Source organism: Ambystoma mexicanum, assembly GCF_040938575.1.
Source record: "Ambystoma mexicanum isolate Mex_15411 chromosome 12 unlocalized genomic scaffold, UKY_AmexF1_1 Mex_chr12_unloc.1, whole genome shotgun sequence".
NCBI classification, from domain to species: domain Eukaryota; kingdom Metazoa; phylum Chordata; class Amphibia; order Caudata; family Ambystomatidae; genus Ambystoma; species Ambystoma mexicanum.
Genome location: NW_027182322.1, coordinates 6,494,558 through 6,502,679, shown reverse-complemented (window position 1 = coordinate 6,502,679; position 8,122 = coordinate 6,494,558). Strand labels below are relative to the sequence as shown.

Here is an 8,122-nt window from a genome sequence, read left to right as displayed (position 1 = left end):
TCCACAGAGATTGCCAATGTATTAATGGAAATTCTAAAATTTCTGCCCAACTGCCGTGACATTGCCTCACCGCAATGTCGTGACTCGGATTGTTGCTGCGGCCACAACGCAGAGTACTAACCACTATACGATCACGGCGAGCTACTTGGGCTGCTACAATGTGACGTTCCACCTCTATCATAAGCTGTACTCCATCTGTGATGTCATGACTCATGTTTGAATTAAAGGTTGGTTGTGATGTTATCCATGAGAATAAGTGGACACCTGATCCCCAGTCACTTATTTAAGATCTCAATAATCAAGTCAGAATCCAAATGAAAGTCATCAAAGTGGAGCCAATTAGAAATAATATAGTTACACAAACCTGGCAATGGTGCGGCAGCCAGGGCTGATAATGGACCACCAGCCTGAGAGCAGGAAAGTGTGAGAGCAGTGATGGTCTTGTGAGAGTTTACAGCTGTTATTGACCCTGTCCCCTTCCATTGCAGAGTTTTCTCCCTATAAGAAGTGCAGAGGCTCCCTCCGGGGTGCTAATAGTACATTTATTTTTTTGCGCAGGAGAAGTGCTCTTCACCAATTGCACGTGCCAAATCACCCGAAGGCCACCACCATAAAATTCAGGCATTCATGTTCATGCGTCCTCCATGTTATGTCCTTATAAAGGGATGCATGTTCATGATGACTCCATGTCACACCTGCATACAAGGATGCATGTTCATGCCACCTCGTTCTCTGGGCTTCATACAGGGATTTTATCTCCTCCCTGTCTCACCCTCATGCAGGGATGCATGACCAATGCTCCTTCCCTTCTCGCCCGCATACATGGATGCACGTTCATGTCTCCTCGTTCTCTCGGCTTCATACAGGGATTTTATCTCCTCCCTGTCTCACCCTCAGGAAGGGATGCATGACCAATGCTCCTTCCCGTCTCGCCCGCATACATGGATGCATGTTCACGCCTCCTCCTTCTCTCGGCTTCATACGGGGATCATATCTCCTCCCTGTCTCACCCTCATGCAGGGATGCATGACCAATGCTCCTTCCTGTCTCGCCCGCATACATGGATGCACGTTCACGCCTCCTCCTTCTCTCGGCTTAATACGGGGATCATATCTCCTCCCTGTCTCACCCTCATGCAGGGATGCATGACCAATGCTGCTTCCCTTCTCGCCTGCATGCATGGATGCACGTTCACGCCTCCTCCTTCTCTCGGCTTCATACGGGGATCATATCTCCTCCCTGTCTCACCCTCATGCAGGGATGCATGACCAATGCTCCTTCCTGTCTCGCCCGCATACATGGATGCACGTTCACGCCTCCTCCTTCTCTCGGCTTCATACGGGGATCATATCTCCTCAATGTCTCACCCTCACTTCCAACATGTGTAACTTCTTGTTCTCTTTGACGCCTGGGGCATGGGTGGCTACTGCACAGCTCTAGATGTCGCCCACCTGCAAGGTGCTATGGAAAGCACTTTTCCACATTGGACGTGCTATATTAACCCCCTCTCCCCAAATACAATAAAAATAAAGAAATATATGTGCTTCCATAATGTCTACCTTCTAATGTTTCATATGTGTAAGCACATTGTCCTCCTCCTGACCACATTCTAAAACTATGTGCAAATTGTTCCTTCCATAAACTGTCACTTCCTTGGCCCTTTATTTATAATGACTGTTATACTCTCTCTCTTTCCGCCACAGTATAAAAAAGCCTAGCACACCTCATGATTGGACTAAGAAATTCCTGTCATTTAGTTGGAAATGATTTTCCCATTATCCCCAAAAACTCCTCACTGTGTCTAAGAACGCTTTTTTTCACAGGACAATACAGATCAGATTGACTTGAAAGGTCCTTTCACGCGACTACAGAATGACTCTCATTCCACTAAAAGATACGCCAGTGCCTACAATAGCCTAGGACTAGACTATGAGTCCCAATGTAGAAAGACCACAAGTCCACAGATATGCCTGTTTATTTAAACATCTGTATTATCATCAGCGTGTGACTGTAAAGGCGGGACCTCGCGCTCTCTGTAACGCGCTCCATTGGCAACATCAGTTAAATGTCGTTGGTTCAATCCCTCGCGGATGTTGTTTTTATTCCCATTTGTAACTGGGAAATACTGTCGCTGCAATACATATGTCTTAATCAAGCTAGTGGTTATTGACGTAAATGGCAGTGTTATAATGTTTCATGTACTGCAAATGTCACCACATAATGCGCTCTTAATTAGATTTGGTTGAAATACATTACAGTCACCCGATGAAAAAGTGTGCAAAGAGCATTAAAGAAACAAAAGGTTCATAACAGTAACAGGACATATCGAATTGTTTCAGTCCTCCACAGAGATTGCCAATGTATTAATGGAAATTCTAAAATATCTGCCCAACTGCCGTGACATTGCCTCACCGCAATGCCGTGACTCGGATTCGAACCAAGGTTGCTGCGGCCACAACGCAGAGTACTAACCACTATACGATCACGGCGAGCTACTTGGGCTGCCACAATGTGACGTTCCACCTCTATCATAAGCTGTACTCCATCTGTGATGTCATGACTCATGTTTGAATTAAAGGTTGGTTGTGATGTTATCCATGAGAATAAGTGGACCCCTGATCCCCAGTCACTTATTTAAGACCTCAATAATCAAGTCAGAATCCAAATGAAAGTCATCAAAGTGGAGCCAATTAGAAATAATATAGTTACACAAACCTGGCAATGGTGCGGCAGCCAGGGCCGATAATGGCCCGCCAGCCTGAGAGCAGGAAAGTGTGAGAGCAGTGATGGTCTTGTGAGAGTTTACAGCTGTTATTGACCCTGTCCCCTTCCATTGCAGAGTTTTCTCCCTATAAGAAGTGCAGAGGCTCCCTCCGGGGTGCTAATAGTACATTTATTTTTTTGTGCAGGAGAAGTGCTCTTCACCAATTGCACGTGCCAAATCACCCGAAGGCCACCACCATAAAATTCAGGCATTCATGTTCATGCGTCCTCCATGTTATGTCCTTATAAAGGGATGCATGTTCATGATGACTCCATGTCACACCTGCATACAAGGATGCATGTTCATGCCAGCTCGTTCTCTTGGCTTCATACAGGGATTTTATCTCCTCCCTGTCTCACCCTCAGGAAGGGATGCATGACCAATGCTCCTTCCCGTCTCGCCCGCATACATGGATGCACGTTCACGCCTCCTCCTTCTCTCGGCTTCATACGGGGATCATATCTCCTCCCTGTCTCACCCTCATGCAGGGATGCATGACCAATGCTCCTTCCCTTCTCGCCTGCATACATGGATGCACGTTCACGCCTCCTCCTTCTCTCGGCTTCATACGGGGATCATATCTCCTCCCTGTCTCACCCTCATGCAGGGATGCATGACCAACGCTCCTTCCTGTCTCGCCCGCATACATGGATGCACGTTCACGCCTCCTCCTTCTCTCGGCTTCATACGGGAATCATATCTCCTCCCTGTCTCACCCTCATGCAGGGATGCATGACCAACGCTCCTTCCCTTCTCGCCTGCATACATGGATGCACGTTCACGCCTCCTCCTTCTCTTGGCTTCATACGGGGATCATATCTCCTCAATGTCTCACCCTCACTTCCAACATGTGTAACTTCTTGTTCTCTTTGACGTCTGGGGCATGGGTGGCTACTGCACAGCTCTAGATGTCGCCCACCTGCAAGGTGCTATGGAAAGCACTTTTCCACATTGGACGTGCTATATTAACCCCCTCTCCCCAAATACAATAAAAATAAAGAAATATATGTGCTTCCATAATGTCTACCTTCTAATGTTTCATATGTGTAAGCACATTGTCCTCCTCCTGACCACATTCTAAAACTATGTGCAAATTGTTCCTTCCATAAACTGTCACTTCCTTGGCCCTTTATTTATAATGACTGTTATACTCTCTCTCTTTCCGCCACAGTATAAAAAAGCCTAGCACACCTCATGATTGGACTAAGAAATTCCTGTCATTTAGTTGGAAATGATTTTCCCATTATCCCCAAAAACTCCTCACTGTGTCTAAGAACGCTTTTTTTCACAGGACAATACAGATCAGATTGACTTGAAAGGTCCTTTCACGCGACTACAGAATGCCTCTCATTCCACTAAAAGATACGCCAGTGCCTACAATAGCCTAGGACTAGACTATGAGTCCCAATGTAGAAAGACCACAAGTCCACAGATATGCCTGTTTATTTAAACATCTGTATTATCATCAGCGTGTGACTGTAAAAGCGGGACCTCGCGCTCTCTGTAACGCGCTCCATTGGCAACATCAGTTAAATGTCGTTGGTTCAATCCCTCCCGGATGTTGTTTTTATTCCCATTTGTAACTGGGAAATACTGTCGCTGCAATACATATGTCTTAATCAAGCCAGTGGTTATTGACGTAAATGGCAGTGTTATAATGTTTCATGTACTGCAAATGTCACCACATAATGCGCTCTTAATTAGATTTGGTTGAAATACATTACAGTCACCCGATGAAAAAGTGTGCAAAGAGCATTAAAGAAACAAAAGGTTCATAACAGTAACAGGACATATCGAATTGTTTCAGTCCTCCACAGAGATTGCCAATGTATTAATGGAAATTCTAAAATTTCTGCCCAACTGCCGTGACATTGCCTCACCGCAATGTCGTGACTCGGATTGTTGCTGCGGCCACAACGCAGAGTACTAACCACTATACGATCACGGCGAGCTACTTGGGCTGCTACAATGTGACGTTCCACCTCTATCATAAGCTGTACTCCATCTGTGATGTCATGACTCATGTTTGAATTAAAGGTTGGTTGTGATGTTATCCATGAGAATAAGTGGACACCTGATCCCCAGTCACTTATTTAAGATCTCAATAATCAAGTCAGAATCCAAATGAAAGTCATCAAAGTGGAGCCAATTAGAAATAATATAGTTACACAAACCTGGCAATGGTGCGGCAGCCAGGGCTGATAATGGACCACCAGCCTGAGAGCAGGAAAGTGTGAGAGCAGTGATGGTCTTGTGAGAGTTTACAGCTGTTATTGACCCTGTCCCCTTCCATTGCAGAGTTTTCTCCCTATAAGAAGTGCAGAGGCTCCCTCCGGGGTGCTAATAGTACATTTATTTTTTTGCGCAGGAGAAGTGCTCTTCACCAATTGCACGTGCCAAATCACCCGAAGGCCACCACCATAAAATTCAGGCATTCATGTTCATGCGTCCTCCATGTTATGTCCTTATAAAGGGATGCATGTTCATGATGACTCCATGTCACACCTGCATACAAGGATGCATGTTCATGCCACCTCGTTCTCTGGGCTTCATACAGGGATTTTATCTCCTCCCTGTCTCACCCTCATGCAGGGATGCATGACCAATGCTCCTTCCCTTCTCGCCCGCATACATGGATGCACGTTCATGTCTCCTCGTTCTCTCGGCTTCATACAGGGATTTTATCTCCTCCCTGTCTCACCCTCAGGAAGGGATGCATGACCAATGCTCCTTCCCGTCTCGCCCGCATACATGGATGCATGTTCACGCCTCCTCCTTCTCTCGGCTTCATACGGGGATCATATCTCCTCCCTGTCTCACCCTCATGCAGGGATGCATGACCAATGCTCCTTCCTGTCTCGCCCGCATACATGGATGCACGTTCACGCCTCCTCCTTCTCTCGGCTTCATACGGGGATCATATCTCCTCCCTGTCTCACCCTCATGCAGGGATGCATGACCAATGCTGCTTCCCTTCTCGCCTGCATGCATGGATGCACGTTCACGCCTCCTCCTTCTCTCGGCTTCATACGGGGATCATATCTCCTCCCTGTCTCACCCTCATGCAGGGATGCATGACCAATGCTCCTTCCTGTCTCGCCCGCATACATGGATGCACGTTCACGCCTCCTCCTTCTCTCGGCTTCATACGGGGATCATATCTCCTCAATGTCTCACCCTCACTTCCAACATGTGTAACTTCTTGTTCTCTTTGACGCCTGGGGCATGGGTGGCTACTGCACAGCTCTAGATGTCGCCCACCTGCAAGGTGCTATGGAAAGCACTTTTCCACATTGGACGTGCTATATTAACCCCCTCTCCCCAAATACAATAAAAATAAAGAAATATATGTGCTTCCATAATGTCTACCTTCTAATGTTTCATATGTGTAAGCACATTGTCCTCCTCCTGACCACATTCTAAAACTATGTGCAAATTGTTCCTTCCATAAACTGTCACTTCCTTGGCCCTTTATTTATAATGACTGTTATACTCTCTCTCTTTCCGCCACAGTATAAAAAAGCCTAGCACACCTCATGATTGGACTAAGAAATTCCTGTCATTTAGTTGGAAATGATTTTCCCATTATCCCCAAAAACTCCTCACTGTGTCTAAGAACGCTTTTTTTCACAGGACAATACAGATCAGATTGACTTGAAAGGTCCTTTCACGCGACTACAGAATGACTCTCATTCCACTAAAAGATACGCCAGTGCCTACAATAGCCTAGGACTAGACTATGAGTCCCAATGTAGAAAGACCACAAGTCCACAGATATGCCTGTTTATTTAAACATCTGTATTATCATCAGCGTGTGACTGTAAAGGCGGGACCTCGCGCTCTCTGTAACGCGCTCCATTGGCAACATCAGTTAAATGTCGTTGGTTCAATCCCTCGCGGATGTTGTTTTTATTCCCATTTGTAACTGGGAAATACTGTCGCTGCAATACATATGTCTTAATCAAGCTAGTGGTTATTGACGTAAATGGCAGTGTTATAATGTTTCATGTACTGCAAATGTCACCACATAATGCGCTCTTAATTAGATTTGGTTGAAATACATTACAGTCACCCGATGAAAAAGTGTGCAAAGAGCATTAAAGAAACAAAAGGTTCATAACAGTAACAGGACATATCGAATTGTTTCAGTCCTCCACAGAGATTGCCAATGTATTAATGGAAATTCTAAAATATCTGCCCAACTGCCGTGACATTGCCTCACCGCAATGCCGTGACTCGGATTCGAACCGAGGTTGCTGCGGCCACAACGCAGAGTACTAACCACTATACGATCACGGCGAGCTACTTGGGCTGCCACAATGTGACGTTCCACCTCTATCATAAGCTGTACTCCATCTGTGATGTCATGACTCATGTTTGAATTAAAGGTTGGTTGTGATGTTATCCATGAGAATAAGTGGACCCCTGATCCCCAGTCACTTATTTAAGATCTCAATAATCAAGTCATAATCCAAATGAAAGTAATCAAAGTGGAGCCAATTAGAAATAATATAGTTACACAAACCTGGCAATGGTGCGGCAGCCAGGGCCGATAATGGCCCGCCAGCCTGAGAGCAGGAAAGTGTGAGAGCAGTGATGGTCTTGTGAGAGTTTACAGCTGTTATTGACCCTGTCCCCTTCCATTGCAGAGTTTTCTCCCTATAAGAAGTGCAGAGGCTCCCTCCGGGGTGCTAATAGTAAATTAATTTTTTTGCGCAGGAGAAGTGCTCTTCACCAATTGCACGTGCCAAATCACCCGAAGGCCACCACCATAAAATTCAGGCATTCATGTTCATGCGTCCTCCATGTTATGTCCTTATAAAGGGATGCATGTTCATGATGACTCCATGTCACACCTGCATACAAGGATGCATGTTCATGCCGCCTCGTTCTCTTGGCTTCATACAGGGATTTTATCTCCTCCCTGTCTCACCCTCATGCAGGGATGCATGACCAATGCTCCTTCCCTTCTCGCCCGAATACATGGATGCACGTTCATGTCTCCTCGTTCTCTCGGCTTCATACGGGGATTTTATCTCCTCCCTGTCTCACCCTCAGGAAGGGATGCATGACCAATGCTCCTTCCCGTCTCGCCCGCATACATGGATGCACATTCACGCCTCCTCCTTCTCTCTGCTTCATACGGGGATCATATCTCCTCCCTGTCTCACCCTCATGCAGGGATGCATGACCAATGCTCCTTCCTGTCTCGCCCGCATACATGGATGCACGTTCACGCCTCCTCCTTCTCTCGGCTTCATACGGGGATCATATCTCCTCAATGTCTCACCCTCACTTCCAACATGTGTAACTTCTTGTTCTCTTTGACGTCTGGGGCATGGGTGGCTACTGCACAGC

At 46.3% G+C, this 8,122-nt stretch overlaps 2 non-coding genes across 2 annotated transcripts; both read right to left on the bottom strand.

Moving 5' to 3' along the window:
* Nucleotides 1-2,417: 2,417 nt before the first annotated feature.
* Nucleotides 2,418-2,489, bottom strand: TRNAH-GUG (transfer RNA histidin (anticodon GUG)). Its single transcript has one exon. It is a non-coding gene; the product is annotated as a tRNA-His (tRNA).
* Nucleotides 2,490-6,991: 4,502 nt separating this feature from the next.
* TRNAH-GUG (transfer RNA histidin (anticodon GUG)) lies at nucleotides 6,992-7,063 on the bottom strand. Its single transcript has one exon. It is a non-coding gene; the product is annotated as a tRNA-His (tRNA).
* Between the last annotated feature and the right edge of the window lie 1,059 nt (nucleotides 7,064-8,122).